The sequence below is a fragment of the Neovison vison genome, chromosome 2 (assembly GCF_020171115.1).
Source record: "Neovison vison isolate M4711 chromosome 2, ASM_NN_V1, whole genome shotgun sequence".
NCBI lineage: Eukaryota > Metazoa > Chordata > Mammalia > Carnivora > Mustelidae > Neogale > Neogale vison.
Genome location: NC_058092.1, coordinates 233,397,024 through 233,420,122, shown reverse-complemented (window position 1 = coordinate 233,420,122; position 23,099 = coordinate 233,397,024). Strand labels below are relative to the sequence as shown.

At 43.0% G+C, this 23,099-nt stretch overlaps 1 protein-coding gene across 1 annotated transcript in view; it reads right to left on the bottom strand.

Moving 5' to 3' along the window:
* The window catches only part of ZRANB1 (zinc finger RANBP2-type containing 1), a 58,261-nt gene extending 52,765 nt beyond the window's left edge, over window positions 1–5,496 (bottom strand). Inside the window, exon 1 of the mRNA XM_044240709.1 lies at window positions 5,464–5,496. The gene's annotated coding sequence lies outside the window, so the exon portion shown is untranslated. The remainder of the gene's footprint in view (window positions 1–5,463) is intronic.
* Window positions 5,497–23,099: the final 17,603 nt, after the last annotated feature.

The following is a 23,099-nucleotide window of genomic DNA, read 5'->3' as shown; positions in this document are numbered from 1 at the left end:
TAATTCTCAATCTCCATGCCCTCACACACAGGTTTGCTTCTGCACAGGATGCTTGCCCCTTCCCACGCACCACGGTTTCAGAAACCTACTACTTCTGCGGGGACCAGCTTAAATGTTTCCATCTCTGTAAAGCCCTTCCTGACCCAAACCCAACCTGTGCTAACTTAGTCACTTCTTTACCACTTCATACTACTTAGTTTTGTGAATTATGATTTCCTTCCAATGACTGCCTATGAAAAATTTACCTTTATGTCTCTATAAATAATGTCAACTCTGCAAGTCACTTACTCATCATTTAGGCAATAAAAAACAATGAAATATTCTACTAGTATTTACTGACTAGATAGCATTTTTTGGGTAGCACTTCAAAAAAAAATTAGGCAAAAATTAGTTCTGCAAATTACTGCAGTTCCCATGTGAAAACAAACTTTAGTCTTACAAAACACCAAAAAATGAGTTTTTACAATAAAAATTTATAATAACATATTACCCACCCTGACCAAAAAAAGCAAAGGATTTAGAGGTATGTTTGTTAAAAACCACAGAAATGATGTCCTCCCTTCAGAATTCCAATCAAAGTGAATTGCTGCCACTTAACAGTTACCATGTGACCCAGCAATTCTATTCCCAGGTATCTACCCAAGAGAAATGAAAACTTAGACCCACCCAGACACTTGTACACAGTTATTCAGAGCTGCCTACTTCAAAATAGCCGAAAAGTAGAAACAACCTGAATGTCATCAATCAACGAATGGATAAGCATAAACAAAATGTGGTGTGTCCACACAATATTAATTATTCAGCCATAAAAAAGTACCAATACATTTTAGCCACAACATGAATAAACCTTGAAAACATTATGCTAAGTGAATGAAGCCAGACACAAAAGGTGTCATATTATATGATTCCACTCATACAAAATGTAGAGAACAAGCAAAACCATAGTGACAGAAAGATTAGTGGTTTCCAGACACTGGGGCAAAAGAGGGAATGACTGGATGATGGGTACAGTTTTTGGGGTGATAAAATGTTCTGGATAGTGGTGATGGTTACACAACTTTGTGAATACGCTAAAAACCAATGAATTATATACTTCCTTAAAAGGGTGAATTTCAGGGCACCTGGGTGGCTGAGCTAGTTAAGTGTCTCCCTTCAGGTCAAGTCATGATCCCAGGGTCCTTGGATCAAGTCCCATGTGGGGTTCCCTGCTCATCTGGGAGCCTGCTTCTCCCTCTCCCTTTGCCCCTCCCCCTACTCATACATATACTCTCTGTCTCAAACAAATAAAATCTTTTAAAAAAAAAAAATGACTTTCATGGGCGCCTGGGTGGCTCAGTGGTTAAGCCGCTGCCTTCGGCTCAGGTCATGATCTCAGGGTCCTGGGATCGAGGCCCACATCGGGCTCTCTGCTCAGCAGGGAGCCTGCTTCCTCCTCTCTCTCTGCCTGCCTCTCTGCCTGCTTGTGATCTCGCTCTGTCAAATAAATAAATAAAATCTTTAAAAAAAAAAAAAATGACTTTCATGGCATATGAAATAAACTTCAATCAAACTGTTACTTTAAAATTAAGAAAAAAATGGAAAATATGCAACTGATTCCCACAAACTTTTATGTATTCAAGTATTTTTTCTATGTGCATGAATTCAAGCCACATAAAATTCTGACTTACCAAATGGTAAAAAACCAAAATTATGTTGTACTGGTTAAGGAAAGAGTGAGACAAGCCTACCCTTAATACAGGAACTATAAAAATAAAGGAAATTCATTTTTTCATTACTGAAAAGTTAAATTCACTAGGCACCTGAAAAATTATCAACTTTATATTCCATTTACGTGACCAACATCCATTTTAAAATTCAAACGGTTGTCTCTTGTCAAAAATTTCATCTTAACCAAAATACCACCCTCCCAAAAAGCAAAGAATGCTTACTGATACAGATTTCTCAACTAGTAAAATTACTGGTATCAACTCCACCACGGAGGTGCCTTTTACAAATGCAAATAGCCTAAGTAAAAATTCTTGGTATGTGTGGAAAGGTCCTAAACAGACTAATTTCAGCTAATTTATGCTAAAATGGTTGTTCTGACGCTTAAAAAAAACGTTTTTATGTAAACTACTTTCTTAAAAAAAAAAATCCATCAATTACAAAGAAAAAATATTTTGATGAACTGGACAAAGAGGCCAAGTTCCCACATACATGCAATGGATAAATCAAGATTGTTTACTGCTAAGAGACTAGGTATCCATAAAATACCAAGCCTCCTACTCACAAACGCAACAGAAACATATACACCTATTTTCCAAATACACCAGCACCCACCCATGTACTATATAATTACAGGTTATCCTTGGTATACAAAAATACTACGGACAGGCTTGTTTGTGTTTTCTTCCAACAGCGTTGACAGGTAGCAGTGAATCACACATTCTCCTGTGTCTCGTCTGCCTCATGATCAATGACACACGCTGCCAACATCTGAGGTTAAGGATGCAAACTGAGACTACAGATTATTTTCTCCTTCTCATGATGCTAAATGTTACCTGTATATAAATATGGGACGACCTCCCTTAGTGTCACTGGTGCGAAACGCAAACCGCAAAGCAAGTAACTGCGAGAGACTCAAATCTGAAGGAAACTACAGAACTGCAGTACTTACTGTAATTTGAATAATACATGACTACCAAATTGTTGAGCGCACGTTCCAGGAAGAAAACCAAACTAGTAATAGAAATAAACATAATGACCCCCCAAAAAAAAAATTTTAAGAGAGAGACATAACTTCAAGTATTTTATTTCACATATCATCAAAATTCCAGAAACCCCACTACTCAGAAGACTACAAACAGGATATCCTAGAACACATCTATAACAAAAAATATTTTGTCAAACCATGTATCCGTATTTCAGTGCTGAATATACTGTTCTCACAGAAAAAGAATTCACACCCATTTCTCAGAGGTCTAATTGGGGAGCATAATAAAAACATAAAAAGAGGGGCACTTGGGTGGCTCAGTTGGTTAAGTGACTGCCTTCGGCTTGGGTTCCCTGTTCAGTGGAGAGCCTGCTTCTCCTTCTCCCTCTCACCCCCCATGCTCTCCCTCTGGCCTTCTCTCTCTCAAATAAATAAAATCTTTAAAAAAAAAAAAAAAAAAGATATATTGAAATCCAGCCTAGCATATGCTAAGAAAAAAAAGAGTCCCACACAGAAAAAGAAGTGAAGAGATCCCTTGAGGTTGTGCAGAAAGGCTTCTCAAGAGACAGGACTCAACTGGGCCCAAAGTAAAGAGAGTATCCATGAATACAGCGGAAGACGGTTTCAAACAGAAAAAAAAAAAAAGGCACAAAGAAAGGCCAAGAGGAGGGAATCCACAGCAGCAAAAAACAAGTTAGTCTGGCTAGACCTAAGGATCCATGAAGGGAAGAAACAGGAGTTAAGACTGAAGTGGATCAGGTCCAGATTACAAAGAAACTTGACCACCACATCAAGAAGCTTACAACTTACTTTGCATGTAATGAGCATTACGGAAGTTTTTAATGTTGTGATGTGAGGGGATGAGAGTGTTAAAATGTTAAGATATTATTTACCCAAAGCATAAGCAAGCACAAATATTCCAAATGAGACTGGGAGAAAATGTGTTCAAAACCCAGGCCTAAGAGTTTATTACTGGGAAGAAGGGAGACAGCAGCAATACTCAAATAATAAAACTTACCAAGTTAAATAAAAACCTAAGCACTCCTCTTCTCCAACTCCCATTTAAAATTTCCAGTTATTATAAAAGCAATAGAAGTGTAAAGCACATTGAAGAGCCCTCACTGAACAATTACACATAGGAGGCAATTTACCGCGAATATTGTACAACCGGATCCTGAGTTCCAGAACTGTGTTACCCTCAGCCCTCAAATGTGATATGCCATAAACCTTAATCCGCGCACAGAGGGGGATTAAGGCCCTAGGTTGAAAATACACCACCAAAAATGAGTTCATCCTATTAACCCAAGCACATTTCAAGAGTAAATATGAGTGTCTCAAAGCTCTGAAGCATTAGTAGAAGGTGTTGAAACATCAACAGAAATAAAAATCCCTCATGACACTAAACTATCCTCCCCAAAGATTAAAATGTGTCAGTACCGTCCTTTTAGTTTCCCTAATAGCCCAATAAAACCAGTGTCAAGAAATTTTAGTATAAGTGAATGCATTTCTTAAGATCCAAAAATCAGGAGGGAGCAAGGTTCTAAATTTCTTTAGAATTACCTCATTTAATTAATAACCACCAGGAGACGAGATTCGGCATTATTTTTCACACAATTTATGTGACTTTCCCAAGGCCCTTGGCACAAACCAAGATCAAAATTCTTTATGGTTTCCCCTGGCATAAGATTTGTACACTGAGTCATCCATGTTTGATCAAAACACGGGTACCCTTGAGGTCGCACAAGTGATAAAGTCAACTAAAAAAGAGACCACAGAGAGAACTACTCATTATATAAGGTTTTCAAGACTTAAGGGTTTCTCAACTGTATTCCTAAAACAATATTCTTGTATGTTACATTTATTGACAATCAAACTGGGAGCAAACAGACCAAAATACTGAGCAAGAGAGAATGGCGCTTAACCTGATAGTCTATGGAGTTCATGGAAAAGAAGACTCGATCGACACGAACTCAAAATTCTGAGCCAGAGAGTTTCAAAACACCAGTGCACCTCAAAGATAATGGGCCGGTTCAAACTTCCCCGGTGAACCCAAACTGCCCGTCCCTTGTGCTTAACACAAGTATTCATTACAGTCCTTTTGTCTGTGAAATAACCCAAACCAAACCCCTGCGGAGAAAATAAAGATACTTGCACTGAACAATCATTATGACGAGCGAGGGGCAGACAATTCTTCCTCCAGTCCCAGCTCCTCCTCCCCAGCCCACCCTCGTCGCCCACCGCCTCTATTTTCCTAGAAATGGCACCAACCGGAGGCCACCTTGGGAGGCGGAGAGGAAGCGGCCAAAGGGCCGCAATCCAAGTTTGGAGACCAGCACCAACTTGTGGAGATGGAAGCAAGTATTACGGCCTATTGCAGAGTAGGAGCGAAGCCCCACTCACCCGCCCGCGGATGGCAGGAAAAGAAGTTGGGGGGCGGGAGGGGGGAATCTGGCGGAAGAGAGGTGGCAGGGCGGGCGGCGCGTCCAGCCGCGGCTGATCGATGGTCGGTAAACAAGCTCGGCGGACCCACCCTCCCACGGCCCCGGGCCTGTCGCCGCACCGAGAAAGCCCACGATGGGAGCGCGGCCGCGGCCCACCCGGCCCCCTCGCCTCGCGTTGCCTCCCCTCGCCCGCGACGCCTCCCCAGGGGGCGCGGGCGGGGGGCCCCGGAGAGCCGGCGGCCTGGGCGCCGCCAGAGAGCGAGGGGCCGAGCAGGCCGCAGAGGGGGCCGCGAGGGCCTGCGGTGGGGCGCCCTACTGTGGCCCGGTTACCTGGCGGCGGCGGCTCCTCCAGCTCCTGCTCCTTCTCCCCGTCCGATGCTCAGCGCCCGGCGGCGGCGGCGGCGGCGGCGACTCCCCGAGCAGCCCGCGGCGACGAGCCGAGCCCGGCCCCTCTCCGCCTCCCTCCGTGCCGCCACCCGTCCCGCTGCTGCCGCCTCCGCCCTCTCCCCTCAGTCAGGACATGGTCTCCGCGGGCCAGCGCGCAGCTCCGGACTACCGGGCGGGGTTGGGGGAAGAGGGAGCAGGGGGGCAGAGAGCAGGCGCGGAGGCGGGGGGCGCTTCGGGGGAAGAGGGGGGAGAGCGGTGGGGGGATCGGCCTCAGGCGCTGCGGCTCCTAATGGCGTCGGCGAGGGGCCCCGGAGCCAAATAAACCCCACGGCAAGCAGCACAACGTCAAGGCGGGACCCCGCCGCTCGCCGCCCTGTCATTGGCCCGGAGGCCGCCAGCAGCGCAGCCAATGGGCGGCCGCCTCTTTCCGGGCGCAGGAGGCGGGCTGCGGAGTGGTGACGTCATGCCGGCGCCCGGCCCCGATTGTGAGGCTGCGGCCGGTCGGGCTTCGGGCCTCTGGTGCCGTGCGGGGCGTGCAGAGAGGCGAAGGGGCGGCACGACGTGCGCGGAGCCCGGCGACGCCGGCGGCGCGCCCGGGGTGGTCGCTCTGCTGGCCGGCTCCCATTGCTCTGTCGGTGCCGCGGATTCGCCCTTCTTCCCAGCCCACCCTCGGGTCTCTGGTCTACCGGGTTACTCAGTGACAGATTCTCGCTCTAATACAAACCTCCTCGAGGTTTACCTCCTCGCTCTGATACAAACTCTTTGCAAGACATCGAGAAAGATCGATGTTTAGGGGTTTACAGATGTATTTTTTGCGATGTCTCTTTTTTACGTAAACCCTACCTTCGGGGCGTATATCCATTTCTAGGTGTGTGTCTGTTTGTAATATGTATGTTACGCACAATTATGATGTGCACAAACATGATGGAGCCATGGAGTTCTATGCCAGCTCCACCTCAAAAAAATTTTAAGTCTAAGCCATGGAGACTTTGCTTTCCCCTCTCTTCTGCGATCTCCTACCTCTCTCACGGTTGCCTTCTCTGTAGCATGGAGATGATGACCTTTTCTGTAAATAGTAAATTAAGACAGAGGATATATTACAACCCTGGAAGTATTGCTAGGAGAATTCCCAGAGCCCACGTCTCAAACAATATGTTCTCGGGTGATGTATTTTGTGTAGTTCTTCTTTTACTTTATTTTAAGATTTTATTTATTTATTTGACAGATCACAAATAGGCAGAGACACAGGCAGAGAGGAGGCAGAAGGCCCCCTGCCGAGCAGAGAGCCAGAAGTGGGGCTCGATCCCAGGACCCTGAGATCATGACCTGAGCCGAAGGCAGAGGATTAACCCACTGAGCCACCCAGGCGCCCCTTCTTCTACTTTAAATATAGCCAAATAGATAAGTCATTTAGCCTTGTGCTTAAAGCCCGTTTGTCCAATTTTTCCAGCTGGAGAGCTTGGTTTTTCTTAGTTAGTGGGACTTCGCCTTGAGTTTTTCACACTTCAAAATTGTATTTCAAGAATTTGGAAAACCATAAAGTGCAACAACTCTTGAGAAGTCGTAGACCGCTTTAAGTTGGAAGAACTGTAGCACTGTGATAGGGCTTTACCAGTGGTATTGGACACTTCAGCTTCAACAGGAAGAATTACTGAGCATTTAACTGGATTTGTGAAACTGGGAGACTTCTTTTGGTAAAACTACTCACGGTATTATTCTCATAAAAAGTTAAGGATATGTGTATAGCCTTACTACGGCCACTGAATAATACCTTGTAGAGCTACCCTCACCAGCAACCTTCTTCACAGCCATTCCCGTGACAGAGATTTTCAAGAATCTCGTCTTCCCAGAACATTATTTGGTCAAGGACTTGTCAATAAATTGAGTTTAAACCACAACAGTCATATGCGTACAAAACTTAACAATCTCAAAAATAATAAACACAACTGTAGATTAAACACCACATTACTATGTAAGAACAAATGGTTCAACCAACACTTCACTCTGAAAGTATTTTAAGAGCTTCTGAGTACCTCCAGCTTCCCCTTCCTGAACCTCAGCTGCAAACCACCTCACCTCAGAGTCAATGAGAACAGCAGAATTCAGTGGTTTTGTTTAGTTTGAGTTGTAGTTGATTTTGTTAAAGGGATATGGTTGGGGTAAGACTTTATGAACTCTTCACTCAAGTTAGCAAACATGAAGTAAGCACCATGTGCCAGAGAACAAGAAGTACACAAAGATGAGTAAGATATATTCTGCGTTTGAAAAACTACAGCATAGGAAAGAGAGCAAGACAAAAATAGCCATAATTATAATATGAGGTGCAATGTGCTAAGTAAATTCAAATGAAAATTACCTTGTAATTGAGAGGAGGAGCAAATCCAAAAATGACTCTATGTTAAAGCTGGGGGAAAAAAATATGTGCTATTTTTAAAAATTAGTTTTCTTAGAACTCTTAAACTAAAATGTAGGGACAGTATAGTTTTGTTGGCCATTAGTTTGTTTTGGCTTCGGGGTATTTCCCAAAAACTTGTAGAAAATGAAATTTCCATTTTAGTTATTGCGAAGGTCTTGGATTCCAAATGATGCATCTGTACTTAATTCCTTTACTAGTTCAAAGCCATGGAAAGGTTTTGAGCAAGAAAATGCCAGTACTGGAGCTATATAACCTGGAACATCTGTGGGACAAACTAGGGTAGAACTAGAAGGACAGAGATCCAATTAAAAGACGAGAACCCCAAACCAAAGTAGCTGTTAGAATGGAAAGGGGGGGCAGACATGAAATAAGGTGGCAGGAGAAGGGTCAGCGTTTGCCAGTGTCTGAATCTGAAGCAAAAGAATCAAAAGTCTGAGAACTCTGGCTGATATGAAACACAGGAGAGGAACTAAAGAAGAGATCAGGTATGACCAGATCCTGGGCTCAGGAGGAAATGTGTAGCAAGCAGGGGAAATGCTGGTCTGAAATGTGATAGGCCAGAGCTGGAGATAAACAGATAAACATCAGGAGCTTATCTATGTAGAAGTGACCCCTAAAGGTGCAGGAATAGGAAACAAGATCTCTGAAGGAAGAGGAAAGACTGGTCAGAAAAACAGATTTAAAAGAAAAGAAAAAAGATATTCTCAAAACCAAAGCAGCAGCAATTCTCAAGAACATGATAATAAAGAATGTCTGATTCTAGAGGCTTCAGAGAAAAGGTCACTGGGTTTGACAAGCAAGAGGCTTAGTGACCTTCTAGAGAACCATTCTCAGTGGGATGGTGGAGAAAGAAGGCAGATTTCAAAAGCTGAAGGCATGTGTGGGCATTTAAGCAGTGATTATAGGCTACCAGTCCGAGATGTTTGCCAATGTAAAGAAGGCAGGAGATATAATAATAGACACAGGGAGTAACAAGAATAAGGGAAAGGTTTTGTTTTCTTTTACGTATTTTTTTTAAAAGAATGAGCATATCTATGTACTTTTGTAAACAGAAGAGAGAAGGTGAAGAAAGAAAAAAGTGGTTCCAGTCCAATAGGGAGGTAACCCAGAACATAGTGCTTTGTCTTGACAAGCAGAAGGGCCCTTTCTTTCTCAGAAACAAGAGGAAAGGAAGACGTGAAAAAACAGTAGTGTAGGGAGATTCTGATCAGAGAGAGGTGACAGCACAGACTCCATACTCCTCCTCCTCCTGCTGGCAGCAGGCGCAGGTCACCTGCTCAGGGCTGGACTGGGAAGCTGGAGGAGAACTGAGGGATGTCGGGACAAAGGTTGTGAGGAGGCAAACCAAGAAGAGTAGAGAAAGAAAAACAAGGAACCACTTTCTCCGACAAGGTTGAGAAGCCCAGACCTCAGAGGTCACCTAAGGGAGATGACACTTCCAAATAAGGAAAATGAAAGGCACTCTGCTGAACGGAGGGACAACAGGTCCAGTTTGCTTCAGGTTCTATGCTCCTATTTATAAAACCTCTAAAGCGGGTTTTATAAAATTGGTGAACTTCCCTAAAAAGAAATGCTAGAGGGTTTGATTGTTACAAGAACAGATTCTCAGCCATGTTGCAGAAAATGTCAGTTGCATAAACTGCAAAGTATATTCCATTTACTATATGTGGTCAACATGATTCCTCAGTAAAAAAAAAAAAAAAAAAAAAAACTCTTTACAGTAGAAAATGCAGTATAATTGTGTTGTCCGATCCATTTTTATGCAATAAATGACACTGTTTTGAGGAATACGGGATTATAGGATTATCCTGTGACTGTCCTGGACACCAACCACAAATCTGACTGGGATAAAATCTCTCATGAAAGGGCCAGGTATGTGTGTAAGGCATCAAACAGAATACCGCTCACTCGATTTAACCAAGTCCTGGCCAGGCTGAGACTTGACTCGTCTCCATGGGTGAGAATTTAGGCTCATAGAAACAAGATCACTCTACATCTAGATAAAGAAATTTTCATAAACTTCAACTAGGTATCCTTGTGTAAGTTAGACTCACTGAGTTGAGAGAACTGAAGTTTTATGGAGTCTTTGTAAGAAGTCTGGAGACATCAGATATCTGAAAGGACTTCCCTTGTTTTTCTCTTTGGATCTAGAAAAGTTTTGTAAGAGACAACGATGTGAGGGTGGAAAGAATGTGAACTTTGGAGTCAAACAGACCAGAGTTTAAATTCTGCTCTGCTGCGTAGCTGTCCTGAGTCCCCATTCCCTCCTCTGAGAAATCCAGAGTTGCTCTGGCAGTTAATCGGAGGGTTGATGAGATTAGAGGCAAAAAGTCCTAGCAATAATCATAAGCATGGGACAAATGTCTTTTTCCCCCTTTGTGTTTCACTTATTTCAGATAACAGCCATGGAGGAATCATGCCGTGTCGGGCACTGTGTTGTTTACTGGTCTCAGCACCAAGGGGCTAACGGGTGGGGGGAAGAGGGGGAGAATTTCTTCACCTGGGGTCCCCCTGCCCCGTAGGGGTTGTAACCATGGATGGGAAGAAGAGACATCTTCATTTCCACTAACATTTAACCAAAATGAAGAAGTCACATTAATTATCAACATAAGTCAACAAACCACAGTAATATTAACAAACCTGGGGCCTTGGCACCAACAGAAATCACAGATTTCTTAGAACACATTATAACTGCAGATAGCTCAAAATACACTTTATTCCCACCACAACTGTAAAACCATGGTGGCCATTAGACCTGGGGCTAGCTTCTTATTTAATGCATTATTTTAAAAGTGCTTAATGTTATAGTTTTTTTAAATATTTGATAACAAGGAAACCAATTAAGTTGTAATAGAGTTACCTCATTTATTTTATGCATTTAAGAAATTATTCTGAAATGGACATGACTTTTTTTAAAAAAAGGTTGAGACCCGCATCTAGTTAGGGAAGTTTGAATTTTCTTCATTTCTCAGGACAGAAAGGCAAACTCCAAACAAAATAATCAAATTATTTATGTTCCAAAATAGGACACAGACTAGGCAAACCATGCCATTCCCTTGGAAAGTACAAATGCAAAAAGGGCAGACTGTGTTTTGCAGGTAAATATAATTAGCTCAGCAAGGAGAGAAGGGGAGGCAGAGCATAGTGGGGAAGAGGAGGGATGGGGTGGGTCCACTGAGGAAACTCTGAAAAAGAGAAAAGCAGGACTGATATCTGGTCAACCTTAAATGTGCCTGAACTCTAACCTCTTGTGAAGCATTTTTACTCAGTTTATAGTTTTTATAAACAAACCTCTTCTCATTCAGTGCTGACAAGTTAATACTACCACCAACACCCTTAAAATACACACACATACACACAGCTGAAATAAACATACTGATCTAGGATCTAACAGTTTCTTACATGTCTTGCTATATATATGCTCATGAAAGGGATGCCTGGGTGGCTCAATCGGTTAAGCGGCTGCCTTCGGCTCAGGTCATGATCCCAGCATCTGGGGATCGAGTCCCACATTGGGCTCTTTGCTCTGCAGGGAGCCTGCTTCTCCCTCTGCCTCTACCTGTCTCTCTGCCTGCCTGTACTCTCTCTATCTTCTGACAAATAAATAAATAAAATCTTAAAAAATATATAATGCTCATGAAATTGAAACTATTTTGCCTCTTTGCCAAACACTAAAGTGATAAATCATCTGAAGAGTGAGGAATGACACCATATTTTTCATTCCTCTCCTTCCATTCATTTCAGAGACCACAGTCTAAAAATATTTCAAAATATTTGAAAGCATTCATGATGCCATTCAAGTATTTCCTAAACGAATAGAGATGATTCAAGCAAATGGTCTCATTGGCTTAAAAAACAATAGGTAAATTCAAATTGTGGACCAAAGAGAATAGTATCATAGCTTCGTGGCTAGGAGGAAACCATAAAGTTCATAATATTTGGTTATCTTCAATGTATTCATAGTAGCTATAAATTTACAATATATAAGCTACATATTTAAAAAGGGGCCGGTCAGACAGAAATGTAGTTTTAGGACCAATACAAAAAGTATTCAGTTGTTCCATGTAAGGAGTAAAACATGAATCTATAACTAAGGGAATCACTGGCTGGTATCCGTACATTACCTGGAGTTTTAACAGCTTTCACAACAAATAGAGAGTATCATCTCTGTATGTGAGTTATTTTGACTCTGTGGGGCACCTGGCTGAGCATGTGACTCTTGATCTCAGTGTCATGAGTTTGAGCCCCACCTTAGGCATAGAGCTTACTTAATAATTATTTATAGATATTTTGACTGTTTGATTCACAGTTAAATCCAGAGTACTGAGAATGATTCTTGGCACATAAAGGTGCTCAAGAAATATTTATTGAATGAATTAAATTTGCTTTCTTTCTTTTATACTTCAGGGTATTTCCAACCATCATTCTTCTAGTTCCAAAATCTAATGCATTGAAATTTCATTCAAGAACTCAGAATAGTTTGATATTTCCCTTTGATTCTTTTTTTTTTTTTTTTTGGTTTGTAATTTATATAGCTTATGCAAAATTTTAACTGTCAAACCTTACAAGTGAATGCAGATGAAAATTTTATCTAACACATTCACTTTTACATTTAGCCACCTTTAAAAAAACAAGATGTAGTTTATGAAATTTGTCCAGGATGTAGTAAACTTCAAAAGATCCATAGATGCCTTGAAATTGCATAAGAAAATCCTCTGAGGTGAACCATGAGAGACTATGGACTCTGAAAAACAATCTGAGGGGTTTGAAGGGGCGGGGGGTGGGAGGTTGGGGAACCAGGTGGTGGGTATTAGAGAGGGCACGGATTGCATGGGGCACTGGGTGTGGTGAAAAAAATAATGAATACTGTTATGCTGAAAACAAAAAATTAAAAAAGAAAAGAAAAATCCTCTGACTTTCTGAATGGCCTATGCAGTTCCAGAGGGAGGGTCTATAAGTTTTCACCAATTCTCTGAAGGCATTCATGACACAAAAAAAGGTTAAAAAACACAGGTTTAGGCTATATTTTATAATTTTTTAGGCAACAATAATAATCTGTATCTTTAAAGTTTTTAAATTTTCTCTTTTTTTAAAGGGATTTATTAATTTGTGAGAGAGAGGGAATGCAAACGCAAGCGAAGGAAGGGGTAGAGGGAGAGAGAGAATCTCCAGACGGCTCCCTGCTGGGCATGGAGCCTGATGTTGGACTTGATCTCCAGACCCTGAGATCATGACCTGAGCAGAAATCAAGAGTAGGACACTCAATCAACTGAGCCACCCAGGTGCCCCTAGGATATTTAAATTTTCATAGCACTTTACCAGCCACCATCCTATTCTATCCTTATTAGTTTTGACAGATAAGTATTATTTCCAGTGATTAAAGGGAAAGCCAAGGGCCAGAAAGGTTACAAGACTCTCTTTTTAGGAATTAGAACACAAGCTCCAGAAGTTATAACCCAGTAACCCTTCCCCAGAATTTCTCCTCGACATAGCTGGGACCCAGAAAACACATTGCTTACCAAGGTTTTCATAAAATGTGTGGATTAAAACTAAATATCAGTGCCTTCTCCATTTTGAGATTACTTTTTTCAAGAAGCAGTTCTTGCAAATAGAATTTGCCAGAAGGATGAGAGATTAGTGACCTCATTGCATTTGTGAGATCACAGTCTTCCCAATTGTGGGGAAAATGAGAAATAGCACAAGCACCGAAGCTGAAACCAAACTCATTCAGTGACGCACTGAGTGAATCTGAGTGCTCAAACTGAGAGACTTTCTCACGCAGCATTTCGGGATGGGTCCTTAGCATCAGCTCCACAGCACTTCATTTCAGGAGCCTTGCCCAAGTCCCCTTGAAGTGTTAGTTAGGGTCAGCAGGCAGGACAGTAATGGGGAACGAAGCAAGGCAATAAGAGAGTGAGCTGGAGTGCACATGCCTGCAGGGTAGGTGGGTCTGGGAAAGAAGCAGCTGATCTTAGGGCCCACTCGGTACTACACACATCGGCCCTGGATCACAGTGGTAAGACCACCACCCACAAGGGTCTGGGAGCTCTGGCAGGATGTCAGCAACCCGCCTTGAGACCTCATTGAATTGTACAACTACCTTGCAGAACTACATCCTTCCTCTTTACGTTCTTATGAAAATGTAAACAATTTCAACTCTAGTGGTAAAAACAAAGAAACAGCAGGAGAAACTTAAATTGTCCAAGGCCTTGCTTTCAATCTTATTCATGTTGAAAACATTTTCTCCAAACTAGTCATAGCCAAATGACTATTTTCCCAGGCTTAGGGTTGTCATTAGGAAACTCGCCTATCCATGTCCCAGGCAGAAACAGCATGCTCCGCTGGGAAAATCGAAATTCTTTACAAACATGTGGGCAAGGTTGAAGAAAACAAACAAGGATGGTGAAACAGCCCTAAGCCACCACTAAATCCTGGGGAGGGAGCCCTTGTAGGGAGGTCCACCTGGCGGGAACCTTCCTAGGGTAACATAGCCACTGTCAACCTGCAGCCCAGCAGGAACCAGCCAGAGTAAACATCCTGGTGTCTCTCTCCTCCCTTCAGTCTCTGGATAGGGCCTCCCACTGGCCAAACCAAATCAGTGGCCATAAAGCCAGGGAGTCATTGACATAGTCCTCACAGGCCCATCTGCCCCAGGGGCACAGAGCAAGTGGATCTGGAGGGACAAATAAAAGTTCTCCAGCCAACAGACACTATAGCAGAAGACATGCAAAAGAACAGACATTTCCTGGGGTGCCTGGCTGGCTCAGTCATTCGGTCTTTAGTTCCGACTCAGGTCATGATCTCAGTATCGATCATGGGATTAAGCCCCACTTCGGGGTCTGCGCTCAGCGTGGAGTCTGCTTCAGATTCTCCCTCTCCCTCCAGCTCACTACCCACCCCCCCAAAATAAATAGATAAAATCTTAAAAACAGAAAAAAGAATGCATATTTCTAAGAACTTCACTTGGAGGCAAAAACTATCGCTATTTTGCCTAAACAAAGACTTTTCCACCCGAAGACAATGTATTTTGAAAACTTCTGAATTTTCCCTTTGTTACTTCAGCATGATTTCATGCTATAAAAAAGAATTACATTAATCCATTCTAGAGCTGAAACTCAGGAAAGACGGATGTCAGAGATGGTACAAACACATTGCAGTAAAATAATGGACAGTCATCGGGAACAGTCTTCCTAAAGCAGTAGGAAAAAGTTTAAGTCCACAAAGGTTATCTCTCTATCTCTTCAGACTAAAAAGATTTACCACCAAAGGTAAGATTTGGGGTGCCTGGGTGGCTCAGTCGGTTGGGCATCTGCCTTTGGCTCAGGTGGTAATCCTGGGGTCCTGGGATCGAGCCCTACCTTGGGCTCCAGCCCTACCTTGGGCTCCCTGCTCTGCAAAGAGTCTGCTTCTCCCTCTCCCTTTGCTGCTCCCCGAGCTCATGCTTTCTCTCTGTCAAATAAATAAATAAAATCTTTAAAAAAAGGCTAAGATTTGTTGGTGCCTCCACTGAATTTGATGCCTGTCGTCCTCATATGTTAAGCAATTAACATATGAGCAATTAAACTATATTTCCACCGTTGGCGAATATAAGAGACTTTCCTTTTATGATTTTGTCTTATGGAATAGCTCTGAGTCTGTCTGCAGGATTTCCATCCCTGAAATCAGGATTAGAGATGAAGAATTTTTTTATATTATTATGTAGGAAAGAATTATGTGAAGAAGCCAGCTCTAACTCAGAGATAACTGTATTTTAATAAAGCAGAGAAATTCATAAAGGACATGTCGATTTGTGCTAACATAATACTCCTGGAAGCTTCGCTCATCAGAAGGAACCCACCCCCCCCACCTTCCTGCGAAGAAAAATTAGCAATTTAATCACCAGGTTACCCTGCACAACAGATACCTGATAACATAGTGGCCCACGGTCATTGTAACTGAAGCATGACGTTTTTCTTGTGTTGCTATGTTGAGAGACAATGTCTGTCACCATGGGAAAGAAAGAAAATCAGTCTTTTAGAGGAAGGTATACTCTTGCTCAAGAACTGAGAAACAGGCCACCTGAGTGGCTCAGTCAGTTAAACATCTGCCTTTTGCTCAGGTCACGATCGCGGGGGGTTCTGGGATCCAGCCCCGCATAGGGCTCCCTGCTCAGTGGAGAGCCTGCTTCTCCCTTTCCCACTCCCCCTGCCTGTGTTCCCTCTCTTGCTGTGTTTTCCTCTGGCAAATAAATAAATAAAATCTTATAAATGAATGAATGAATGAATGGCGCCTGGGTGGCTCCATGGGTTAAGTGTCTGCCTTTGGCTCAGGTCATTATCCGAGAGTCCTCTGCAGGGAGCCTCCTTCTCCCTCTTCCTCTGCCCCTCCCCTTCCTCCTTCTCTGCTCCCTCTCTTATAAACGGATCAAGTCTTTTAAAAAAAGAAAGAGTTGAGAAATAGACTACTTAAAAAAAAATACATTCGCTTTCCATCAGAAAGCCTCACGTACTTGTAGAAGATTGCCTGAGCAGATGCCCTACTGTGGCGGGGGTCAACAAGAGAAAAGAGCTTTTTTTGTTGGGGATTAGTTTCCACAGGGGAAGAAAAAAAAAAGGTAAGATGTCCATTCAGAAACACTTTTGTTGGGACCTCGGACCTAGAACTTAAATTAATACCGTTGTAATCAGCTCATTATTATTTCCTTTTTCAAATGCATGTTTAAAAAATTATTTTGTCCTATAAAATACAAAGTTCTGTTTAACTACAGTGAAATCCTCTTTTATTTGACTGTACAATGCCAAAGCAGGCGAAATGGTAGACTACTTAAGTTGACATACACAAAAGCAGTAAAGATGACAGAATCTACATTCCCCACTGGAATTTCTCATCTGAATTTTAAAAAGCTAGAATGAGAACATTTTAAAATATAGTTTCTCTTGGCCCTAGGAGTTAGGTATTGATTTATTTTCCTGAGATTTATAGCCCTTATACTTGAAAAGAAAAACGAGGGTGAAGATTGTGGCAGACATTGCTAGGGACTCTTTCCAACACCTGTTCTCCTTCCTCTGGAGCAACAGAGCACAGGTTTCTAATGAAACTGCTACTCAGCTAATGCCTTTCCTGTATTTCCAAGTCTCTATTGTAGATAGGCGGGGCCATGTTATTAAGTTCTAGCCTATAGTGAGGTGGGGTGTGTGTGTGTGTGTGTGTGTGTGTGTCGTGAGGGATTTGATGGCAATTTCCCTCAAAAGAAAGGAAACAGGCCATTCAGCTCACCCGATCTTCCTTCCTGGAGTGTGGATGTGATGGCAGGAGCTCCTATGGCTGTCCTGAACTAAGAGGCGATTTTGAGGATGGTAGAGCAGAAATACAGTTCATGCATGGTCTGCCTTCTACCAGACATCTCTTACATGGGAAAGAAACATCCGTCTTTATTGAAGGCACTTTTCTTTGGGGATTTTCTTTTTCAAACAACCTGACAGAATGTCTACTTCCTGATGTGGAAGAATTGCTCTTGTTCCTTTTCCTGCAACCTTACATTTTTATTATCTAACACTCTGTGTTTCTTTTTGGGAAAGAAACCCTGGTGAGCGGCTGAAAGAAGGAGGGGGAAAAGATCATTGCAAAAAATGTTTAATTCTCAGAAGATGCCAGAGATAACTTTCCCAAGTCTCCAAAAATATGACAATAAATGAAGTGTCTGTTTCAAGGAGAACTGAATTCATAAACATTACAGTTTAAAAAAAAAAGGAGGGGGATTCTAACCAGAATATTTTTTATATGACATTTTCAAAGCTTAAAATAACTTCTAACTAAAATTGAATCTTATGCGGGCAGATTTTAACCGAACAGTTTGTGCCATTGCACACTACTCACAACTCCTTGTAATCCGGATGGAGCCCTGGCTGGGATGACAAGGAAGGTGACACAAAGGACAGATGTGGTCCCTCATGTCCCCTCCTTCTCCTCAGCTTCTTGCTCAGACGTCACTTTCCCAAACCCCAACACTGAAAATTTTAACTCACCCTTTTTCTATCAGCATCACCCCCTGACACTTTCTATCCCTCTTCCTTGCTTCCATTTTTCTTGTTAGTACCTACCACCTCCACACTTGGGGTCTAATGCAAGTTTGGTTGCTGCCTTGAATTGCTGAATTAATTTTATCTCTGCATTTGTGTTTTACGCGTGAGATCTGGTGGGTCAGTGGAGTACGGTCCTGGATTCACTCACCGGCTAACCTCCCTCCACCTCTTCCCATCCCCAGGATAGGTGCTCCGTTGCCCAAACCCCCGATCCAAGTACTGAGTACCTCTGCCTTTGATCTTGGTGGGATCCTGGGTGCAGGCACCCAAAGAATCAGGTAAGTCACGTACGCCCTGTGTGCCAAGTCACCGGGCAAGACCCCAGGCAACTATGGGGTTTGGCACTCACCCCACAAAAATCCCCAAGTCCAAGAGAACGTGACATTAAATAGGAAATAAAGGAAGCTGTGAGGGGTGGAGAGAAAGAAATCATGGGTGAATAAGGAAAAGGCTTTTGAATGAGGAACCTGCGTTTTCACATCGCACTGGGCCTTGCAAGTGACACACCGAAGAGAAAGGGGCCAGGGAACAGACTCCGCAGAGCATCCTGCCAAGCCTACCTAGTCCTGCGGCAGAACATCCCTTAGGTGCCCTCTTCCGCACACTGTCTCTGTCTGCCAGCAAGTGCTGAGCGCAGGACGCACAGAGCCCCCAGGCTTTTTCCAGTTCTGGTGAGTCCGGGGGCAGCCTCTCCTGCATCCATGTGTCAGCTTCACCCTGATGCTGTTTTGGACCAAGCTCTGTCCAGATGTGAATGTGTGGAGGCGGTGCTCTGCCAGGGAAGGTTTAAAACCCAGCTCTCCAGGAGTGGGAGCCCTGATTTGCAGGATTTGCTGGCTGTTGCACCGTAAATATCTGCACATAGCTGATTCTGGGCTACCCATAGTTGAAAACCAGTTCACAAAATTCTTGGAAACTTAACAATTAATTGACTCTCATCAGTCAGCACAGGCTGCTGCCCCTTCCTGCTTGGAGGGGAGAGGATAGAGAACTCGCTGTGATTGTGCCTATAATCTGGAACAACATGGCAGATAATTCACAAGAAACAAACAAACAAACCCCAAAGAACCAGCAAATGAGAAAGATCCTCAAAGTGATTATGAAAACACAAAATAAAACAGAAGAGTATATTACTTTTTAAAAAAAATCAGACTGATAAAAACACTAAATCTCATGGAGGGGGGGAGATACATGACTGGAAAGCGTATAAATGAGTGCAGATTTGGAAAGCACCTTGACAGCATCCAGGAAATTCAAAATGTGTATCAAGCTAGCAGCATCTCTTCTAGGTTTGTTCAGGGAACCCCCCCCAACGCTGAGAGGATGTTCACCCCACAACATCACAGAGGGCGCCCTGCCCCATCACCCAACTTCAACAATTATCAGCTCGTGGCCAATCTTATTCCAGTTTTATCCCCGTCTGATTCCCCACTACCCATGTGATTTTGAAGTAAATCCCAGACAGCGTATCATTTCATCCATAAATATTTCTGCATCCCTGAATTAAAGACGGACACCTGAACAGGCTTTTGCTGTTTATGCAGGAAAGAAATTCCAGCAGAGTGATCAGGGAAGGGTGGATAAAAAGGCGAAGATAATTTTCTGAGCACTCTGGAGTTTGGTTAATTCAAGAGTAATGTTTCAAGAACATTCCCTGAGGAAATTGTCCCTGTTCCCTACCAGACACAGCAGGCTGAAGGGACAACCTTCTGGTGCTTGGCAGATTTGGAGGTCAAATAGAATCTGTGCTAGGTAATCAGCTTACTGGATAATACACTAAGAACTAACATTTGCATGATACTTACAAACTTCGGTGTCAGGGGTTATGTCCTGTTTTTATAATGTCTCCCTTGAATAATACACTTTATTGTCACTATTTGAAAATAGGTACCTGATTAGTTATACTCAGTCAATAAAAATACCAAATGTAGGGGTGCCTGGGTGGCTCAGTGAGTTAAAGCCTCTGCTTTTGGCTCAGGTCATGATTCCAGGGTCTTGGGATTGAGCCCCGCATTGGGCTCTCTTCTTAGCAGGGAGCCTGCTTCCTCTTCTCTCTCTACCTGCCTCTCTACCTACTTGTGATCTCTGTCTGTCAAATAAATAAATAAATAAAATCTTTAATTTGAAAAAAACTTTAATATTAAAAAATTTTTTAAAATACCAAATGTAAAAATGACCATGTGAGAGGTCTTCAAAATGGCAGTGACCTTTGATTGCTAAATTCATTCCCATCTCTAAACTTTTGTCTTGATGTAATACTTCATACTTGAAAAAGATACACTAATAACCGTGACCTTCCAGATTGTTTATCAACATAAATCAAAAGAATCCCTTTTTCTGGGGCACCTGGGTGACTCAGAGGGTTAAGCCTCTGCCTTAGGCTTAGGTCATGGTCTCCGGGTCCTGGGATAGAGCCCCGCATCGGGCTCTCTGCTCGGTAGGGAGCCTGCTTCCCCCTCTTTCTCTGTCTGCCTCTCTGTCTACTTGTGATCTCTCTCTGTGTGTCAAATGAATAAATAAAATCTTTAAAAAAAAAAAAAAGAATCCCTCTTTCCAAGTTGCTGTTTTGGTCTGTGATTTGTGGAAGAAGCTTCAGAATTTTTTTGAATCCAAAAATGAATAGGCCAGAGGATGAAAAGGAGAAAAGGAAAAATGAGACAGTTTCTCACGTTAAAACCTTAGTAAACTGTTCTATATTTAGTTTCTGATTAAGTGCTAGAAAACTCCCAGAATACATCAGAGAACACCATCTCCCCGTGGAACATGGTTTCGTAATTCCTACACACTACACATAATCCTCAAAACCATCTCCTTACTCACTGTCACTGGGTACAAATCATTACTGACTCATTAGACCTTAAGCAGCAAGCAGCCGGTGGGTAGGGAAGAAAGAAAGAAAGTGCAAAAGCACTGTGGTTATCCTGAAAACACAAGGATCTGCTTAGCTTTTCAGTAGTAGTAAGTCCACAGCTTGCCCTATAGCCTGTGCTACCGTCAGACTGAGTGTCCACCCAGAGCGACGGCAGACATGCAATGAAATGGCAGGATGGGACACTGTTAGAGGAGAAATGTCAGCTCCAGGAGCAAAAGAGACAGAGCATGGGGCGCCTGGGTGGCTCAGTGGGTTAAGCCACTGCCTTCGGCTCAGGTCATGATCCCAGGGTCCTGGGATCAAGTCCCGCATCGGGCTCTCTGCTCAGCGGGGAGCCTGCTTCCTCCTCTCTCTCTCTGCCTGCCTCTCTGCCTACTTGTGATCTCTCCCTGTCAAATAAATAAATAAATTCTTAAAAAAAAAAAAAAAAAGAGACAGAGCTGCTGCGTCCCTATCTATGGAGCAACAGCCATCCTCCTCAATGGAGCTCTCCCCATCCCAATCCTTAAGCAACGCTGTACCTTCCCTCTCTATAATCTGCAACTCCTGCCCATCTTCTATAAGCCCCTAAACATTGTCTTCATTGACAATGTTTTTGACTTCAAAACTTCATTATGGCATTTAGAGCCAGAGTGAAATCACATATTTTGTGGAAACAAATGCTTATCATTCATTGGGGGGTGGGAGGTATGGAGAGGATGGAGAATGCTCCCAACACATTGACCCTGCCTTCATGGTTTTTGTCCAGCATCAGGAAAAGTGGGATGGTCCAGACTGGAGCTCTGGGGTCACCCACCTATAATATCCAGCTATAATACCATATAATATTTATGATACCATCATGATATTGAGCCCGACATTGCATCAATCAGCCTCTGTTCACCAATCTGTAAAATGGGAACAATAATATACCCAAATGAAGAATGGGTGTCACCCCAACCTTAGAAGCATGACGGAGAGGGCAAACATAGGACTGAGCATCACAGAAGCTTCTACAGTTCCTCCTCAAGCCCAGATGCCACCTCCAACTCCTTCCCCACCCACAGCCAACCAGGGACTTCTCCCTTGGCCTCTTTTATAAAATAAGTGAGTTAGAGGAGATCATGAATAAATTCACATCTGGGTGTAAAATTCTAGTAACTTCTCCTGAAATGACTGACTCACTGTCCCCTGTTTTTACAAGACAATATTGCAGATCCTGGGGAATGTGAAAGTCTGATCAGGTAACAGAGCCCACACTTCTGTACCTTAAATTCACATGTGGGGATCCCCTTAAAGAGCTCTGCAATGAACGAACCCAGAAGGGGCTGCCAGATCCCCTGATAAAAATAAAACACGTTTGTTTTTATAGAGCCAAAGGTGACCTTCCTTTCACTTGGCAAGAAAGGATATTTATAGGGCTTTGCCATGATTTCTCAAAGTCCATATCCTTGCATTTGTGCATGGAATAGACAGCCCTCCCTAAGAGCTTAAACTGGGCAAACTCATGTATCTGTTAACCTTTATTCGTACCATATTTGACTATTTGCAAAGCATTTTCACAACCATTAGCTCCCACCAGAGCCAATTCATGCTGAATCTAAAACATTTTCCATGGGCGTCTGGGTGGCTCAGTCATTAAGTGTCTGCCTTCTGCTCAGGTCATGATCCATGGGTCCTGGGATCAAGCCCAGCATCGGGCTCACTGGGAAGCCTGCTTCTCCCTCTCCCACTCCCCCTGCTTGTGTTCCCTCTCTCACTGTGTCTGTCTCTGTCAGATAAATAAATAAAATCTTAAAAACAAAAACAAAAACAAAACAAAACAAGAAACCTTTTCCAGAAATCCTAACTATTCCGGAGAATGTAGGTATCTCCAACCTGACAACACTGAGGCACCTCGGCTGGGGCTCCCACCCACCAAAAGATTATCATGGCAATTTTTGAGAATGTATTTTTTCCAAGTACATTGTTGAGTCTTTTGAACGTGCATAAGATGACATATTTTGTGGCGTTTGTGTGTTTTTCACATTAAACGTCTTTGAATTCACGATGCATCTCACAACACAGCCTTAGCTTTCTGTCCTAATTCTGTGTCCTGGGTTCAGTAGTGTCCCCCAGAAATTTATGTCCATCTGGAACCTTGGAATGTGACCTTATTTAGAAACAAGGTCTTTGGAGATGCAATCAGTTATGATGAAGTCATATAGTTTTTGGGGGGTGGGGCGTCTGATACCACGATGACTGGTGTCCT